Consider the following 20415-nt stretch of genomic DNA (forward strand, 5'->3'; position numbering starts at 1 on the left):
GAACCCCATGGAGCCGTCGACACTGGGGTCCGTTGTTGCCGTCCAAGATGGCGTCGGGGATGAACAAAATGGCTGCCCCCATACATCGCACATGGCTGGGGGGTCACAAGATGGTGGCGGGGGTGGACAAAATGGCCGCCCCATGCGTCGTACAGGTCTGGGGTGGTCCAAGATGGCGGCGCCCTTCCTCCCCTCGTGGTGGCTGGGACCCAAAATGGCGGCGTCTGCGGGTCGCACATGGGGCGCTGGGGGGGTTGGGGAGCGTTAGGACCGCGCGGGGCTCCCTCATCTCTGGGGACAGCGGTGGTCGGGACCCAAATTGGTAGCGCCGGCGGGTCATAGGTGGGGGCGGGGGGGGGGGGGTTGGGGAGCGTAAGCGGCGTGCAGGGCTCCCTGTTCTCCCGGGACCGCGGTGGTCGGGACCCAGAGTGGCTGCGCCTGCGGGTCGTACATGCGGCGCTGGGGGGGTTGGGGAGCGTAAGCGGCGTGCAGGGCTCCCTGCTCTCCCGGGACAGCGGCGACCTCGCGGGACCGGCACACAACCGCGAAATGGCCCTTTTTCCCGCAGCTCTTGCAGATTGCTGCGCGGGCCGGGCAGCGCTGCCGGGGGTGTTTCGCCTGGTCACAGAAATAGCAGCGGGCGCCCCCGGTGCGACTTGGCGTTTGGACCGCGCAAGCCTGCGGGGTGTCCGGTGGGGGGTGGGTTTGTCGCGACGGGTACGTACGTAGCCCAATGGGCTGCCGCGCGATCGGGGCCGTAGGCGCGGGTATTCCGCGCGGCCACGTCTAGGGAGGCTGCTAGGGCCTGTGCCTCTGAGAGTCCTAGCGACTCTTTTTCTAGAAGTCTTTGGCGGATTTGGGAGGAATTCATACCTGCCACAAAAGCATCGCGCATTAACATGTCCGTGTGTTCATTTGCATTCACCGAAGGGCTCGTCCCAAAATCAGCAGTGCGGCGTAGAATTCGTCAATCGATTCTCCGGGACTTTGCCGTCTCGTCGCAAGCTGGTAGCGAGCGTAGATTTGGTTAACTGGGCGGACATAGAGACTTTTCAGTGCTGCGAAAGCCGTCTGGAAATCCTCCGCGTCTTCGATGAGGGAGAAAATCTCCGTGCTTAACCTCGAGTGCAGGACCTGTAGTTTTTGGTCTTCTGTGACCCGGCCGGTGGCCGTTCTGAGGTAGGCCTCGAAACAAGTCTGCCAGTGCTTGAAGGCTGCTGCCGCGTTCACTGCGTGGGGGCTGATCCTCAGGCATTCCGGGATGACCCTGAGCTCCATAGTCCTTTTTAGGCACGCTTAATAAATTGTAGCGCACAATGACTCCGAGAGACGAATAGAGTGAAGTCGATGAGGCTTTATTAAGCGTGTCTGTTCCCCCGCAGCTCGATAGTAGAATGGCCTGCGGGGGAGGACTCCGGCTTCTTATACTCCGCCTTCAGGGCGGAGCTAGAGGTCAACGGCCATCCAGGACCCGGGATCTGTCAGCCAATGACATTAGGGCTTCCAGTCCCACATGACCCCTAATACATACTACCACACTCTGTGACTCCATCTCCCCTCTTCAATGGATGTAAAAGTTCCCATGATACTATTTTATAGCAGGGGAGTTATCCCTGGTGTCCTAGATAAAATTTATACCTCAACCTGTTGCTCTGTTTCGGTCCCAACAGCGTCGCCAATACTGTGGGTATTTCTATTTATCTTGGTGAACCACAAGCCTTCCCTTATATCGATCAAATGACCACACAACCAATTAGTTAGTTCAAAAGATGGTTTATTTATATACACAAGAGTTATCTCAACATGCAAACACAATATCTGCTACAAGTTAAAATATACCTATCAGCTACAATAACCTATACTTAACTTCAGGGCGATTGGCAATGTGCAAATGGATAATGCCTTTATCTGGATTTCATTTGGCTGGTTCGAAGAAAGTGGCTCTGCCTCTGCTGGGCTCATCCATCAGGTAGCGATCGTTGGTCTTGAACTTGGCTGGCTGTTCCTGCTGCAATTGGGTTGGCACAGGCCGGATCCAAAAGAGACAGAACACATGGCTGTGCTCTCTTTTATCCCTCTGGGATTTCGCGCCCTTTGGGGCGGTCCTTAACCTTGGACCCAATAGTTCGACAGGACTCTGATCACTCTCTTCGATTTTGGCCAATAAAGGGGCGGGTGCCTTGGTGGCTGGGCGGGTCCTTAGCGGTCATTGACCTTGGCAGTTGTGCTTTCTGAGCAAGCGAGTGGCGTCGATCAGTCTGTGGCTGTACTGGTTGCTTGATTGGAGTTCTATTGTCCTGGGAAAATGGGCCATTGAAATGTAAACGGGCAGGGGTTTCGGTCAGGTCTGGTTACCTGTGTTTTAGATACACATAGGCTGTGTATCTGTCTGAGTCCTGGGTTGGCCATAATTCTCATGGTCCTTTGCAGGTGGCCATCTACAAACCAACTTCACAAAAACAAGTTACTAAAGCAAAGTACTATGGATACTGGAAATCTGGTAAGAAAACAGAAAATGATGGAAATACTTAGCAGGTCAGGCAGCATCTGTGGAGAGAGAAACAGAGTTTAAGGTCAATAACAAAATTAATACCACATTGCTGTTGAGGGGCACCTTGAGTGTTTCCTACATTATAAAAGTGACCACACGTTTTTAAAAAATCACTTCGTTGGCTATGAAGCACTTTCAAATACCCTGAAATCATGAAAAATACTGGGCTGGATTCTCCCAGAATGGGACTATGTCCCCATGCCGACGTAAAAACGCTGGAGTTTTACTCTGGAGATTCCTGGGAACAAGTACAGCTAATTTACAGCTCTGCAGGGGGCTAGCAGGAAGTAATTCACGCAGCTTTAACTGCGGATACGGGCCCCCACACTTCCGGTTTTGAGTCCGCGCATGTGCATGGCGGCGGCCTCCAGCCGCCGCGGCAAGCGCCATGGCGGACTCAGACCACGGAGGCAGGCACAGAAATTAGAGCCACCCAATCGGCTACGCGCTCGAGAATCTGACCGCGCGGTTCTCAACCCCGGCCACCTATAAGGCCCCCCCCAGTGTCCGATCTCCCCGCCCCCCACCAGGGCGGCCGCGGACTGAGTCTGCAGCTGCCGTGCGAGCATCCCGACCGGCGATAGCAGGTTAGTTCCACTCCATCGGGAGCTCGGCCAGTCGGGAGCGGAGGATCGCTGGGTTGGCCTCTGTCAATGGGCCTTCAGCCGCGCAGCGTACTCCGCGATCATGCCGATTCTCGGGTCTCGGAGAGTAGCCGGAGCTGCGCCCGACCCGATTTCAGCGTGAAATTGGATTCTCTGCCCCCGCGCTGAACGTGATTTCAACACGGGGCTGCGGAGAATCCAGCCCACTATCTGCCTTGACCGCTTTTTCATATTGCTTGACAATTTCTTGTCCCATTTCCTTCTCCATCCATTAAATAACTTGAGAACTTTCTCTGCAAAAAATGAACAACACAAATACAAGTTCATATTGAGTAAGTGTTTTCAGAATATCGGTGTTGGCTGTGGTTCATATGTGCAATTTCGATGCACGTGGCATCTTGCCCTTCCTTGCTTTTATTCATTCATGGGATGTTGGCATTGCTGGCTGGGCATTTATTGCCCATTTGAGAGTCAACCACATTGCTGTGGATCTGGAATCGCATGTAGGACAGACCTGGTAAGGATGATAGATTTCCTTCCCTAAAGGACATTAGTGAACCAGATGGGTTTCGGGAGAAAACCTTACTGTTTCAGACTTTTAATTCCAGATTTTTTTATCCAATTCGAATTTCACCATCTGTCATGGTGGGATTCAAACCCGGGTCTCCAGACTTTGAGTCTCTGGATTACTGATCCAGCAACAATACCACTACACAAGGTTTTAAAAACATTTTTTTTAAGAGTACCCAATTCATTTTTCCCAATGAAGGGGTACTTTTAGTGTGGCCAATCCACCTACCCTGCACATCTTTGGGTTGTGGGGGCAAAGGAGAATGTGCAAACTCCACACGGACAGTGACCCAAGTGCCAGGATCAAACTTGGGACCTCGGTGCTGTGAGGCAGCAGTGCTAACCGCTGCACCACCGTGCTGCCCATGTGTATGAGAGTTTAACAACAAAATAATGGTTCTTTGCAATGGAAAAATAGTTCTGGTCCTCACTAACCTTTTGAAGAAATGAATGCTTCACACATGGTTATCTTTAAAGTTAAACATCTGCAGTGGAGGTTATATATGCCAGAGCATCACTTTCTTTCTGTCAAAACGAGGTAAAGTATCAGTAGAGTATCAGTATGAGTGAATAATGCAGCCCATGCCTCAACTTCCAACATCATAAAACCTTGGCAGAAGCAGCAGTAACATTCAGTAATATAAGCAGGCTGATTTATTTTGTAGCATTCAATATTATCGGCAAATATCATCAAAAGAAAACCCCTGAAAGAATAATAATTCTTTTGGAAGCTAAACAAAAGTTTAGGGTCTTTTGAGGCGACATGAATCAATCCTATTGACACAAATGCGTTTCAGTCCGGATAAGCTCTCAGTTTCAATTTAGAATGAATCGACATAATAAATGCAGTTGTCATTTTTTGTCCCACAGTAAAATCTCAGAGGCAATGAGATGAAACCATGTATTGTTGACGTCGGTGTGAGAAGGAGATTGGCCGGGAAAGGTGGGCTAAATTTAAGAGAGATAGGAAGATAACATGAGACAGGAGAAATTTTAGACGCATGACAAAAAGACTACCGTGTGGTGTAGAATTCATATCAGCGCTGGGAAAGTGCAAATGCTGGTAAATTGGTGAGGATGATCGAACAGAGTCCAGCAGTGGAGGGAGGCATCTATACCAAGCTTACTGGAGGAGGTAGGGAAGCCAGAAAGGTCAGTATACCCATAATAGAGCAACTGTATATTCAGGAAGGAAGGACAGTGCAAAGGAATATTTAAAAGTAGTGAGAGATGGATTTGGCAAGGGAAAGATTTTCAATTCATCCTGTGCAACAGTAAGGTTTTCTACTTAATGGGATATTTCTGCTGAGCCTCAAATTCTTTGTGCAACCAAAGTAATGGTTCTTTCAGAAATGTATTTCTTTTTTGACCCCTGGAACATACCATCAGTCGAAGAAATATACACATTAAGAATCACATACCTTTTTCTTACGTGAGCCTTTATTTTAAGATTGTAATTTTCGCTCCTGGTCCACTGGGTGTGTTCACCTTGGGATCAAACCCATTAGAGCACCTTGTAGTCATAACTTCACCATCTTTGCATGATAAGAATTCTGGAAAAAACCTAGGGCTGAATTTTCCTGGTCCCATGGTGGCAAGCTTGGAGGTGGAAAAGCCTGGAAAATAGGGGGAGTCACTTGTATGGCTACATGTTGTATTCCCGCCACGAGGGAACTTCCATGGGGCCAGGCTGGGAAGTGGATCAGTTGACCACTTCATTGTCAACCAACATTGTTCAAGGCAGAAAATGCTGGAAATACACAGCAGGTCAGGCAGCATCTCTGGCGAGAGAAGCAGAGTTAATGGGCAAGGATTTCACTGTTTTTAAAATATTCTTTCATGACATTGGGTATTGCTGGCGAATCCAGCATTCATTGCCAATCCCTAATTGCTCTTGAACCAAATGGCTTGCTAAACCATTTCAGAGGGCAGTTAAGAGACAATCTCATTTCTTTGGTTCTGGAGTCGCATGTAGGCTAGACCAGGTAAGAGTGGTAGATTTTCTTCCAAATGGGCTTTTTAGATCAATCAATGATAGTTTAATGGTAAGCATTACTGATACTAGTTTACAATTCCAGATTTAGTAATTTAACTCCAATCACCTGCCATGGTGGGATTTGAACTCATGTCCCCTGACATTTGCCTGGGCCTCAGGATTACTATTCCAGTGATATTGCCACAAAGAACAAAGAACAAAGAAAAGTACAGCACAGGAACAGGCCCTTCGGCCCTCCAAGCCTGCGCTGACCATGCTTCCCGTCTAAACTAAAATCTTCTACACTTCCGCGGTCCGTATCCCTCTATTCCCATCCTATTCATGTATTTGTCAAGATGCCCCTTAAACGTCACTCCTCCACCATCCCCAGAATCTCCGCCTTTGGACACTCACCGTCACATTTGAATGTGGGTCAGAAGCTTGCACCGAATGGGAAACAGTCACTCAATGTGATTTTCCTGAAGCGGTCAAGGAATAGAAAATGGGCAGGCTCACCATCCAATTATGGATGGAAAAAGGCTGGAAAAATCAGACCTATAATAATTGGTGAGATTTTCCGTTTGGGAGACTAGGGGCTGGATTCTCCGATTCTGGGACTGTGTCCCCACGCCGGCATGGGAATGGTGGTGTTTAAGGCCAGAAATACTGGCGCAAAATGGCCACCGATTCTCCATTTTGCTGCCAATATGCCCCGAAGAATTGCTGGGTCCATGGCTGCGCATGCGCACGGCGGCGGCCTGTAGCAGCCGCGCCGTGCTTCATGGCAGCGGCCGCATGCGGACCAGGCCCGCAAAATAGTCCCCCCCTTCGGCCAGATCGCGCACCCCGGGCCACAGCCACACACTGCCCCCAGCCCCGAATAATGTCCCAACCTGCCTGCGTATCGGCCCTCCCCTGACTGTGGCGGCGCCGAACTGAGTCCACAGCCGCCACGCCGAGTTCCCGACGGATGAGACCACACGCGACTGATGTCGTCGGGAACTCGGCCGGTCGGGGGCGGAGCATCGGGGAGCGGGCCTCACGCAATGTCCTGAGGCAGTCGATACGTGGCACGGCGAACTCCCGGAGTAATCCGCTTTGGATGGGGCGGCGCATCGCGAAAGCAGCGCCGCCCCCCGATTTGGTCGGGATCTCAGATTCTCCAGCCGTTCGCTGAACACGATTTCGGCATCGGTGACCAGAGAATCCAGCCCTAGTAATCAGCGATCGGCCAGAGAATCCCTTCCACCGCCTAAATTGGGGCCTAAATTTGACGCCGGTTTTCTATTGCCTCTGCCCCCTGTGAAATGGCATCATTGTGTCACTCGCCGCATGCCATTAGATTGGCATTGGCGCATCTACGAAAGGCCCTCCCCTGATGCCCCGCCCCATGATGGGTCGAGGTCCCAACCGCGCGGGGGACATGTGGGGCGTCATTCTCCGACCCCCCGCCGGGTCGGAGAATGGCCATTGGCTGCCGTGAATCCCGCCCCCGCCGAAGTCTCCGGTACCGGAGATTGGGCGGGTGCGGGAATCGTGCCGCGCCGGTTGGCGGGACCCCCCGCTCAATTCTCCGGCCCGTATGGGCCCAAGTCCCGCCCAGAAATTGCCTGTCCCGGCGACGTAAATCAAAGCTGGTATTTACCGGCGGGACCAGGCGGCGTGGGCGGGCTCCGGGGTCCTGGGGGGGGCGCGGGGCAATCTGACCCCGGGGGGTGACCCCACGGTGGCCTGGCCCGCGATCGGGGCCCACCGATCCGCGGGCGGGCCTGTGCCGTGGGGACACTCTTTCTCTTCTGCCTCTGCCACGGCCTACACCATGGCGGAGGAGGAAGTGACTCTCCCCACTGCGCATGCGCGGGAAACTGTCGGCGGCCGCTGACGCTCCCGCGCATGCGCCGCATTTCCGCGCCAGCTGGCGGGGCAACAAACGCCATTTCCGCCAGCTGGCGGGGCAACAAACGCCATTTCCGCCAGCTGGCTGGGCGGAAATCCCTCCGGCGCCGGCCTAGCCCCTCAATGTCGGGGCTCGGCCCCCAAAGATGCGGAGCATTCCGCACCTTTGGGCCGGCGCGATGCCCGTCTGATTGGCGCCGTTTTTGGCGCCAGTCGGTGGACATCACGCCGTTGGGGGAGAATTTCGCCCCTGGTCTTTGTGGTCAGGAACAGCGCCGCCACAGACGGCTGGCAGCCGTGCTGCTGGCTGGGGGGGGCTTCCGCGAGGGCTGGGGGGACTGATGGTGGTTGGCCAGGAGGTGGCCAGGTGGGCAGTGTTTTGCACGGCAGGCGCCATGTTGTACGGCACGACCGCTGTAGGTCATCGCCGTGTGCATGCGTGGCCACGGACCTGGCCATTCTCTGGCCGTTTTTAATGTGGGAGCCAGGAGTTGTTCCTGGTACGGCTGCTAGCTCCTCACCGGTCGCGGAATCAGTAAGGGTTTGGCACCGATTTTGGCATCGTAAAATACCACAGTTTCCAAACCGGCGTCAGCACTTAGTCGCAAAATCGGAGAATTGAGCCCACAGTTTCCTGCCGGAGTTGAATTGCAACCGATTTGCACTCCCAATCCTCAGCCATTCAAACCAAATTCATGCATGGCGAGGATTGCAAGAGATCCCCAAGAGAATCCAGCTATTGGGCTGCCATTTTGAGCTGGTAGTGAGATCCCATGGCTGGTCACCCCCTCTACATCGCAATTTAGCCCCCCATGCCCCACCTGCAATGCAATTCAGCCCCCCACCCCCCCACAACGGAATTCAGCCCCCCACCACCCAAATTTTTGGGTACCCCCCTTCCCTCAATTGCATGGCTGTTGAGGGGGAGTGAGAGGCTAAAAAGACTCAGAAAAACTCTCAAAAATTGTTGGGCTTGCTGATTAGGGGAGGGGGGGAATGGCCATGCTTAATCAGTAACCTACCAGGTGTTGGCACTCTTCCGAACTGCTGCCCAAGGGTGGCGCAGTGGTTAGCACTGGGACTGCGGCGCTGAGGACCTGGGTTCGAATCCCGGCCCTGGGTCACTGTCCGTGTGGAGTTTGCTTATTCTCCCCGTGTCTACGTGGGTTTCACCCCCACAACCCAAAGATGTGCAGGATAGGCAGATTGGCCACGCTAAATTGACCCTTAATTGGAAAAAAAAATAGCAAATTAAGTAACACTGGGCATGATTAGGCTACTGCGTTGCGCCCGAGGTAGAGCGGGGCACAACGGATGAATCCCGCGAGAGCTCCAAATCCAGCTACGTGCCAGGCCGATGCGAGTCACCCGACTTTCTTCGCCCGGTATGATCTGGATCTCGCCCTCACTGGGCATGATCCAGCGCTGGGAATCAACAGCCGCATCTGCGAGACCATGACCGAGTGCCATTTAGCACTGGTTTCGACAAACGTGGACCAGGCGTGCCAGGACCTCGGGGAGGTCTCACAGACGATTAGAGCTCCCTGGGTGGTTGCGAACAGGGCAGACTAGTATCCTGGCACTCCCCCTGGCAGTGATCACCTTATTGACCCATTTAAAGAAGGACCGCGGAATAAAGATGGGGAGACACTGAAACACAAACAGGAATTTCGGGAGGACCGTCATTTTCACTGTCTGCACCCTTCCAGCTAGTGACAACGGAAGCGCGTCCCACCTTCGAAAATCGTCCTTCATTTGGTCTACTAATCGGGCCAAATTTAACTTGTGTAGCCGTTTCCATTCCCATGCCACCTGGATGCCAATGTATCGAAAGCTTCCCCCTATCATCCTCTGTCCTGTTAAACTTATTGAATCCAGAGGCCTTGACTAATGATCTGTAGACAATGGTAAAATTTAATGCTTCTTGTGACAGATTGGGAGGCGGAGGCGGCTGCATAATTGCATGGAAAGGTATGGCGGGTGGAGTGGAGACCCTGTCATCTTCCCGACTCAGCCCTCCCCCCGATTAAATATTCTACCAGTAGCGAGTAGGGGCCACACCATGTGGGCGACCGGCCAGGTGCACCCACATGCGCGCTGCCTGGTGATGGGAATCCCTCCTACTTGGGCAGCCTATGCCCATCAGAGAGATCTGCTGGTAGCAGGGGGCCTCCCTATCTGACTCTGGCAAGCATGCCCCACTTATCTTTCCTCCATGGCTGCAGTGCCTATATTCAACCTTAGGCCGCCTTATGTAATGGCAATGGCCACTGCTCCTGGTGGCCCTGTCAGCACTGGAGAGATGCTAGTCAATGATTGGCTTGCTGCCATCGGAGGCAGGAAATTCCCCCTGAAGATGCTGAAGACCCCGTTACCAACCAGGCAAGTGCCTCATTGGTATTAAATTAGCTCGAAGGGACCCAGTATGGCTGTGGCAGGGATGCCACCAGCTCTCCAGCCAATGAATGGGCCCACCGCTGTGAGAATTAGTTTTTGTGTAAGTCTTCAGATCGCACAAAGGCAGCTGGGGAATATAAATAATCAAATAAATTTGGAATAAAATAAAGTTGATTGGCCATGAAAATGCTGGATAGATGTAAAAACCCACCTCATTTACTAATGTCCCTTGAGTAAGAAAATATGCTGTCCTTAACTAGTCTGGCCTATATACGACTCCAGACCTGCAGCAATGCCATTGATCCTTAACTGCTCTCTGAAATGGCGAAGCTCGTTAACTCAAGGGAAATTATGAATGGACAATAAATGTTAGGCTTTCCAGCAATGCCCACCATGAATGAATTAAATATTCTGTTTGGTAGTGCAGAACTTAATTATTGCTCAAGGAAGAGACATGGGGCGAGATTCTCCGACCCCCCGCCGGGTCGGAGAATCGCCGGGGGCTGGCGTGAATCCTGCCCCCGCCGGTTGCCAAAGTCTCCGGCACCGGATATTCGCTCCGCGCCGGTTGGCGGGCCCCCCTCCGCGATTCTCCGGCCCGGATGGGCCGAAGTCCCGCCGTTAAAATGCCTGTCCCGCCGGCGTAGATTAAACCACCTACCTTACCAGCGGGACAAGGCGGTGCGGGCAGGCTCCGGGGTCCTGGGGGCACTCTGGGTCCTGGGCGGGGCGATCTGGCCCCGGGGGGTGCCCCCACGGTGCTCTGGCCCGCGATCGGGACCCACCGATCCGCGGGCGGGCCTGTGCCGTGGGGGCACTCTTTCCCTTCCGCCTCCACCACGGTCTCCACCATGGCGGAGGCAGAACAGACTCCCTCCAATGCGCATGCGCGGGAATGCCATCAGCGGCCACTAACGCTCCCGCGCATGCGCCGCCCGGAGATGTCCTTTCCGCGCCAGCTGTCGGGGCACCAAAGGCCTTTTCCGCCAGCTGGCGGGGCGGAAATTTGTCCAGCGCCGACCTAGCCCCTTAAGGTTGGGGCTCGGCCCCCAAAGATGCGGAGCATTCCGCACCTTTGGGGCGGCGCGATGCCCGACTGATTTGCGCCGTTTTGGGCGCCAGCCGGCGGACATCGCGCCGTTTCCGGAGAATTTCGCCCCTGCTGTCAAAGCTTTTCGTCTTGCACTCATTCAGACAGATTCGCAAGAATGCCAATTATAAAGAGAACAATAATTAATACTGCATATGAGAGTGGCAATTCATTAGCAAGTGGACCCTGTTTGGCAGAGGCATTGCCATAGAGATTTCACCAAGGAGCAATTAACTGCCAAGCTTTTGTTTAAATTCTAACGAGGCAGGTCGACTCAGGCCGGTCAAGACTTTGCCATGGGGAATGAACCAGGGAATGGCTGTTCCCCAGGATTTTGTTTAGTTGAAAAAGGCACAATGCATGTACATGTTGCTTCTGTCTGCAAAGGACAATTTTTTATGAATCTGCCTGATGCTTGCAAGACGCAAAGTTTCATCAGTGTGTCACTTTTTTAGCATTACTTTTTAGTCAGTTTCAGTTATTGAAATTCAGGTTATTCAGGTGAGAGGCAAGACACTCTAACTAAAATTGTCTTTGTTTGCAATAAATTCATTTTCAGTCATATTAATCGAACTGCATCAGTTACCACCCTTAACTGAATTAACAAACATTTTGAAAACAAAACATCATGGGCGCGATTCTCCCATGCTGCGCCGTATGGGAGAATCGCCGTTCGCGCCATTTTTTCCCGCGGCGCTGGTCTGACGCCGGCAGGCGATTCTCCGAGGAGCGGAGAATCGGTGCCATTTGCGCCGGCGCGTTTGGTGCGGCGCCGGTCGCGGGCCGCCGATTCTCCGGCCTTGATGGGCCGAGCGGTAGCGCGGAAACGGCAGAGTCCCGCCGGTGCTGTTCACCCCTGCTCGCAGTCGGCGGGAACTCTGCGCGTAGGGTCGGGGGGCGGCCTGTGGGGCGGGGAAAAGCGCTCCTTCACCGGGCGGGGGGGCCTACGATGGGGTCTGGCCCACAATCGGCGCCCACCGATCGGCGGGCTGGCCTCTCCAGCCCCGGACCTATTTTATTATCCGGCCGGCCGGCCCCTGAACCCTCTTACCATGTTGCATCGGGGCTGGCGCGCTGAGGAAGTCCCCCGCACATGCGCGGTTTGGCGCGGCGCTCATTTGGCGCCGGGAAGGGAGGCTGTAGCAACATGAACCGCTTCAGCGCTGTGCTGGCCCCCTGTGGGGGCCAGAATTGTTACTGCCCACACCCGTTTCACGCCGTCGTGAAACGCGATGCCGTTCACGATGGCGCGAACACTCTGAAATGAAATGAAAATCGCTTATTGTCACAAGCAGGCTTCAATGAAGTTACTGTGAAAAGCCCCTAGTCGCCACATTTCGGCGCCTGTTCGGGGAGGCTGGTACGGGAATTGAACCGTGCTGCTGGCCTGCCTTGGTCTGCTTTAAAAGCCTGCGATTTAGCCCAGTGTGCTAAACCAGCCCCTTGAGCTAAACCAGCCCCTTAATGGAGCCTCTGTCTCCATTTCGAAGAATCGCACCCCGTATGTTTAAAAAAATGATGTTCTAATTTGTTCTGGTTGATGGCTAATTTTATGTCCAGTGATGTGCAAATATGTTTGAGTGGAACGTGATTAAAAAAACACTTCTCAAACCTGACACAATTTTGGGCATAATTTGCAACCCAACTGGGAGCCATTTACACACAAAGCCGGTACTCCAAGCACTTGAAGAATGCATTTAAGTTTTCTGAAGTTCTCTTCATCCAGAAGCAATGATTACATGAAACGATTGGGGTAACAATGTGGGAAGATGTGGCCCATTTACAATGCGCAGGAATGGAGCACATTAATGTGATAAAAGTCACAGGGCTGCATTCTCCGGTCCCCCCGCCACATGTTTCTCGGCGGCGCGCCACTCGCTGGTGGTGGGACTCTCTCTTCCTGCCGCTTGTCAATGGGATTTCCGATTGAAGCCACCCCACTGGGAAACCCATGGGCTGGGGTGCGCTGCCAGCAGGAAAAGAGAACCCAAATGACCGGGGAATTCCTGCCCCTATGTTAGTACCCAGTTCCATGACCAATTCTCTGGTTCACAAGCTTACAGGATACTGTGAGGCCTTGACAGAGTGGACGTGGAGTGGATGTTTCCACATGTAGGAAAAACTAGAACCAGAGGACACCATCTCAGACTAAAGGGACGATCCTTTAAAACAGAGATGAGGAGGAATTTCTTCAGCCAGAGGGCGGTGAATCTGTGGAATACTTTGCCGCAGAAGGCTGTGGAGGCCAAATCACTGAGTGTCTTTAAGACCGAGGTAGATAGGTTCTTGATTAATAAGGGGATCAGGGGTTATGGGGAGAAGGCAGGAGAATGGGGATGCGAAAATTTCAGCCATGATTGAATGGCGGAGCAGACTCGATGGGCCGAGTGGCCTAATTCTGCTCCTATGTCTTATGGTCTTATAGGATTCCTTACAGAATAAAATGTATTGCATTCTCACTAAATACATGCCAGTTTTCCCGACTAAGGCCTAAATGTTTCTTGTAGCCAAGAAGTTTAGAATTCCATCTGACTTTTGAAGTCATACTTTAGGAGATTGGTATTGGAATCTCAGCTGCAAAGCACTAAGAGCTGTGCCTACACCCAACAAAGCTAACCTCACGTCATCATGCGAATCCATCTCATAAACACAATTTCAAGGTGTTTCCAGCATGCTTTTCAGCAGTGAGATTTCCTGCACCAGCTGCTCTTAAAATCTCCTGTCCTGGTGAGCAATGCTCCTGATACCTGCATAATCTCAAGTGGACAGAAGATTGGGAAATGTGATAAGAGGACTCCCGCATAAAGGTTCAAAGCAGCGTGACCTTCACGGTGACTGACTGTGCCCTGTTTGTGCTGGAGATGGACTTTACATCTGGCTGCAACAGTGTGAAGAATTCAGTGTAAGTTTCCTTTGGGAATGATAGGCAGTGCAGACAGTTTGCTATGGACAGACAGATAAACGATTCTGGCCCTGTGTACACAAATTGCAGCATATGGAAGCATCCCAATGTTGAAGGTATTCACACATCTATCTGGCATGTCACCTCTTCTCCTCCTCTTCAGAACCACATCGAGGCTTGCCCATGGTTGGATTTCAATGAACAAACTAGTGGTGGTAGCAGTTCTAACTATCAGAGGGCTAAGTACATCTTTGATGTCAGAGAGATTTAATAAATAATTTATCTTGCCCAGCATTACACAAAACACATGGAAGCAAATTGTTGCTAAGATTAGAGTTGCCATCTGTGATTAAATGTATTCTGAGGTGTCACTACGTAGCTTGCCCCCACATTCCAGCCATTTGTTGGCAAACGCGCCCATCCTTGTGACGCACAGCCTTCCTTCTCCATTTGAAAAACCAAAAGACTCTTTACCCAATTGTATGGTTCTTGACTGTCAGGCAGTCTTCTTTTCCCCATTTTCAATATTTTTATATCTGATAGAGAAATGTTCAAAGAAAATGAAAAAAGCAAAAAGTTATTTTTAATTTCCCAATGATTTTTCTCCAGGGTTGCATTTCGAAGTGTCCTGGAGATTGATATTCAACTCTTGGAGACTCCAGGCCGATCATGGAGGGTTGGCAACCCTGCCGAGAGACACAGCATGGTTTGCAAAGTACTTTTAACCACCAGAGGCAATTTGAAAGAACAGGCCTCTTTAGTAGCATCTATTTGATATTGTTGGTTCTGGCGAATGGTCATTGTAGCCACCTGGGCTGGCCAAGTCCCAATTTAAAATGGAGAACAGCAAAGGCTGAAGGGAAATTCAGCCAACAAAGGCAGAAACTAGCAGGTGCAAGTTACTGTGGATTAAACTCTGCAAAAGCCCAGACAGCATCGATACAAGCAGCCATCTGCATAATAGTGCAGCAGCCATCTACATACTCATGAGCGATCCCCGGGAACAATCGAAACATTTGGGACAAACAAAGCTAAGCCAGACTCCCCGGCGCCAGCAAGAGCCAACACAAAAGAGGTTAACGGACACCTCAAGACCTCCCATCGATCAGGGAACCGCTCCAGTATTGGAGTAATCGAACCAAGCGATTGGAACAAAGTCCAATCACTTAGAACCAGGTACAGGGTCCGCCCCGAAAGGCGGGAAGCCCCTGGGGACTACAAAGTTAAGCCCCCAAGTTCAAACCGTTGTTCTTGACCGGGTCACTCAGCAACGCGAACCAACCTTTGACAGTGACCGGTGCAGTTGCCGCCGATATCCAGTAAGTCTTAAGTCAACGCTCGCTACGAGACAGGCGCTCCTAGCTACCAATCCGTACCAACTTCGAATCCCGCAGACTCAGAACCCGAATGAAAGGTCATTTGTTCCCCTGACCTGGTGGGCCAGTCCGAAGCTAAGTATAGGCCTGTTAGTCGTAGAAGTAGCTTAGACGTAGAATTTGTGCATGAGTAGCGATTACTATGTATAATATATGTGCTTTGATTTGAATCTTACTAATCGGTGTATTGAGTTATTGATCATTACTTGAACTTGAACCTCGTGGCGGTATCATAAAGATACCTGGCAACTCGAGAGCAAAGGTTATAAAACAGAGCCAATTGAACCAACCAAAAGTTAGCAACATCATTGACTGGGAATTGTCGTGGGTGGAATGGAAGGTTGACGGAAATCCAAAGGTCCGTTGACTTCGGACAGGAATTCTGCAGCGGGATCGGAAATACCGGGCTGTTGTCTCTGTTTCCATCTCCACAGGTGCTGTTGGACCTGCTGAGCAGTCAGTCCCTATGAAGGTCCTGCTGCTTTGAATTTTTATACGTGAGCCCTCTTATCACATTTCCCAATCTTCACTCCAGTAAAGGGCTGATTTCGCACAGGGCTAAATCGCTGGCTTTGAAAGCAGACAAAGGCAGGCCAGCAGCACGGTTCAATTCCCGTACCAGCCTCCCCGAACAGGTGCCGAATGTGGCTTTTCACAGTAACTTAATTTGAAGCCTACTTGTGACAATAAGCGATTTTCATTTCATTTCAGTTGAGATTTTGCAGGTCTTTATTTCAGATTCTCATCCTCCACTATATTTTGCTTTTGATATCGATGCTTAGCCTATTGAGCGATTGTCCTTCCATTTGGGGAAAGTGACAGTCAGGGAATCATAGAATCATAGAACTCCCACAGTGCAGAAGGAGGCCATTCGGCCCATCGAGCCTGCACCGATTATCTGAAAGAGCACCCTATTTAGGCCCATTCCCCTGCCCTGTCCCCATAACCTAACTGTGCATCCCTGGACAATAAGGGGCAATTTAACATGGCCAATCCACTTAACCCGCATATCTTTAGGCTGTAGGACAAAACCGGAACATCCAGGGGAAACCCATGCAATTGGAATCAAACCCAGGTCACTGACACTGTGAGGCAGCAGGGCTAACCACTGTGCTGCCATGCTTCCCCAAATGTGAGGTTATATTGAGCCACACAAGATCCGAGTACACACTGAGCATCAGGGATGCATCATTAAGCACTAGGTGTGTCAAGTATGCAGTAAATGTCAGATAGCTGTGTGTCAGTATGAGGAGCTGATACGTATCAGCTTAATGCCATGAGCTACCACATTAATGGCCTCCATGTGCCTTCTTTAAAACACTTATTTCATATGTTTTCAAACTGTGTTTCAACCACGTTCCATTTTGAAATTAATGCAATTCAGTAAAGTCTTTAAAAAGATGGCAGCTTGTTTTTGATCAAGTCACTTAATTTGTGCTTCTCTTAATGTGTGTTTTCCATTTTAGATCATCCTGTACATCTGAAAGTTCATCATCTGAGAGGGATTGAGACTGCTCTTGGCTTTTCTAAGTGTTCAGTTGCTATGAGGTTTGCGAGAGCAGCCAAGATGATTTATCTTCTCTCCCTTTAGGAATACACCTGACCTCCATTGCATCAGAAGGTTTTCTCTGAAAGCAGGAACTTGCTGACAGTGGGGAGGGGGGTGGGGGGGGGGATAACTTTATTTTTTAATCCAATTTTGTCATTTTGAAAAATCCCAATGATCCACTGGAATGAATGTAACAATTTTGGATCAACACCGCGTATTTGAACTGCACTATTTCATGTGTAACCATGACAACATTATTGTGGTCAAAGAAAGAAAATGGTTTAATAGAGCTGGAAAACCGTGAATGCGAGACCATGAGCGCTGCGACCAACAGCTTAAAGCCATCCCAGAGGTGTCTGTAAACTCAACAGCCTGTGGGATTTTACATTGGACTCTGGAAAAGCGAGAGAATGTTTTGGAACCCTGCAGCTCAGGCACGTGACCACTCATCCAACACCCAGAAATGATATTAAAATAACATGGTCCCCTCAAGGGTGACCTTTAAAGTTCTGTGATGGAAAGTATTTTGCTTAGCTATAAACTGAAATAGGTAGCGTGAGAGCCTGACCTGGACTGATTTCTTTTCTGTCTTTTATTACTATTTTTTCTTTACTTTTTCGCTGACTGGGGAAACAATCAGAAGGAAGTTGTGCATGATCCCATTTTTTGGGGGGGGAGTTCAAATAACCTTGAGAACACAGATTGTTTTACATGTGAATTCACTTACTGTACCCTAAGGCCCTCCTCGTTCCAGGGGTTGAAAGGTGGCTTTGAAACACGCTGAATTTCCATGACTATTTTTTTTGCAAAACAAAATTGAATACGCAAATACCTTGCTTGAAAAAAATGCACAGATATAAGTACAGTTAATTTTTTTTTAAACTGTTCACAAAATAATTGATTATGGACTATATTTATAGCATACAGTGCTATAGTGTATTCTACTGCCAATAACATTTAATATGCTGGGAATGCAGCTGGAACATGGATCCCCAGCTGGAGAGCTGAGCTCAAATCCCAGGCTTGGCTGATGATCCTATTCAGGCTTCCCTTAGTGAATGCAGAATTTCCTAGCAAAAATATTTCCAGTTTGACATTTTTCATTAATGGTTCTGTGTCGTGCGGGAGAGGGGTCGTGACAAGAAGATGATAATGGCTCAGTTCTCAGTCTAATAATGATGGTTTATTTGAACCTAAATCTGGCTGGTGGGCGTAAGGTTGCAGCTGTGAGTTTTAGATTGGGAGTATTTTTGCCATTGCAGCATGGCTGGGACATTAAAGCACAACGATACAGAATAGTAACATGAGGAGTCTTAGTTGAAGTTCCCACTTGGTGAATTTGTCACCCAACTTGGGGGGTGGTGTAGCTCCAAATGGAAGCGGGTGTGTGCACCAGCTGGACACTCGGCAAGTAGTACTGATATCGGTGAAAGGTCAGAGGTCAGGCCCACCTCGCTCTCCCGAAAGAGAGAAAATGATTAAAAACTGAAAAATACATCATCATTTTGAGTATTTGATTGTGAACAGTTTCAAACTGATATGAGGGTAAGGGGCAGTATGATCAGATGTGGACCTGCACGGCCAGCTTGGCCACACTGGATTGAATGTTACTAGCCCTCTGGAGATTGGCCATGAAACAGGAAGCCTCATAAAATGGCAGTGGAGGGTGTCAGGAAGGGAGCACTACTTTCTCCTGCCACTGTGGGATATTTTCAACGGTGGGAACAGCAGCACTGCCACATGTCAACTGTGTCATGATATCCATATTAACATATCATGGTGCAATCACACACACACACTGATGGACAGGTAGATGGACCAATCAACGCACACGCAACATCACAGCCAATCACCAGTGAGAGCACACGCACTATAAAACAGGGAACACCACAGTTCCCGCTCTTTCTACCAGGAGATAGCTCAGAGCACAGAGCTCACAGTGTGCCACTCAGACATACACCATGTGCTGAGTGCCTCTCTAAGATAGTGCTAGGGCTGGGTCCACAGGTTAGCTGGTGAAGTACAAACCACAGCCAGAAGTTAATAGTTATTATTGTACAGAATAATAAAACAGAGTTGTACCATCTACAACCGTGTTGGTTCGTTGGTGTATCAGAACACCCAAGACGACATGATACCAGGGCTGGAAACTCGCCAGCGACTGTGATACCTACCTACACCTCTTCAGAGATCCGCCATCCTGCGCCATGGACACCATCAGCCCGCCGCAGCCGCTCCAAATCGCTGGAAACCTCGGCGTCAACTGGAAGCTGTTTAAACAGCGCTTCCAGCTCTTCTTAGAAGCCACAACAGGGAGAATGCATTGGACACCAGGAAGATCGCCCTCCTCCTCTCCACGGCGGGGCATCCACATCTACAACTCCCTGGCAGTCGCGGAAGGCGAGGACAAGACGAAGTACAAGACGGTCCTTCTAAAATTTGAGGAACACTTCAGCATCGAAGTGAATGAGAGCTTCGAGAGGTACCTCTTCCAGCAGCGCCTGCAGGATAAGGATGAGCCTTTTCAATCTTATTTGACACACCTCCGTATCCTCGCGCAGTCCTGCGTCTATGAGGCCACCTCAGACTCCATGATTCGGGATCAGATAGTTTTTGGGGTCACCTCGGACACCATACGCCAGCAGCTCCTCAAAATAAAGCCCTTCATCCTAGCCACCGCCATCGACACCTGCGTCCTCCACGAAAACGCGACCAGCCGGTACTCTCAATTCCAGGCGGCCGAATCAGCACGGCAGGGGTCCTACGAGGCCGAGCAGGTCCAGTCGATCGAGTTCCTCCCAGCCCGCGGCCCGGACGAGGGCGGCCATTTCACGCGCTTTCCGAGGCCTCCCGTGTTGGTTCATTTGTGTATCGGAACAACCAACACGACAAACTGGAGACAAACAGTCTGTTAAACCAACCAAGTGACCAATTAACTATCGCTTCCACCCTACTTGCATTTTACGGGAGTGGGACAGGTCCCTACTGCAGGTCAGGACCTCCAAGTAAACTGCGACAGGGTTTATATGTTGGGCATGAAGGGGAGCGTGGGGTATCTGGCCCCGGGAGGTGCCCCCACGGTGGCCTGGCCCACGATCGGGGCCCATCGATCCACGGGCGGGCCTGTCCCGTGGGGGAACTCTATTCTTCCGCGTCGGCTGCTGTGGTCCTCTGCCATGTCCGATGCGGAGAAGAACACCCCCTGCGCATGCACTGGGATGACGCCAACACATGCTGGTGCTCCCGCGCATGCGCCAACTCGCGCCGGCCGGCGGAGGCCCTTCGGCGCCGGTTGCTGTGGCGCCAAGCCCCTTCCTCTGGAGGATTCCGCACCTTTGGGCCGGCCCGACGCCGGTTCACGCAGAACATAGAACATAGAACATTACAGCGCAGTACAGGCCCTTCGGCCCTCGATGTTGCGCCGACCTGTGAAACCACTCTAAAGACCATCTACACTATTCCCTTATCGTCCATACGTCTATCCAATGACCATTTGAATGCCCT

The 20415-nt window shown here is 51.0% G+C and overlaps 1 long non-coding RNA gene across 3 annotated transcripts in view; it reads right to left on the reverse strand.

The window, feature by feature from the left end:
- Window positions 1-1757: 1757 nt before the first annotated feature.
- The window catches only part of LOC140428363 (uncharacterized), a 37107-nt gene continuing 18449 nt past the window's right edge, over window positions 1758-20415 (reverse strand). For 2 of the 3 annotated variants that reach the window (XR_011948754.1, XR_011948752.1), the window contains exons 3-4: window positions 4162-4251; window positions 1758-2547 (exon numbers count right to left, since the gene is read on the reverse strand). This is a non-coding gene — a long non-coding RNA (uncharacterized lncRNA). Of the gene's footprint in view, window positions 2548-4161; window positions 4252-5147; window positions 5343-20415 lie in introns of all 3 variants that reach the window. The other variant, XR_011948753.1, reaches the window with a different exon arrangement.

The sequence above is a fragment of the Scyliorhinus torazame genome, chromosome 8, assembly GCF_047496885.1.
Source record: "Scyliorhinus torazame isolate Kashiwa2021f chromosome 8, sScyTor2.1, whole genome shotgun sequence".
Taxonomy (NCBI): Eukaryota; Metazoa; Chordata; class Chondrichthyes; order Carcharhiniformes; family Scyliorhinidae; genus Scyliorhinus; species Scyliorhinus torazame.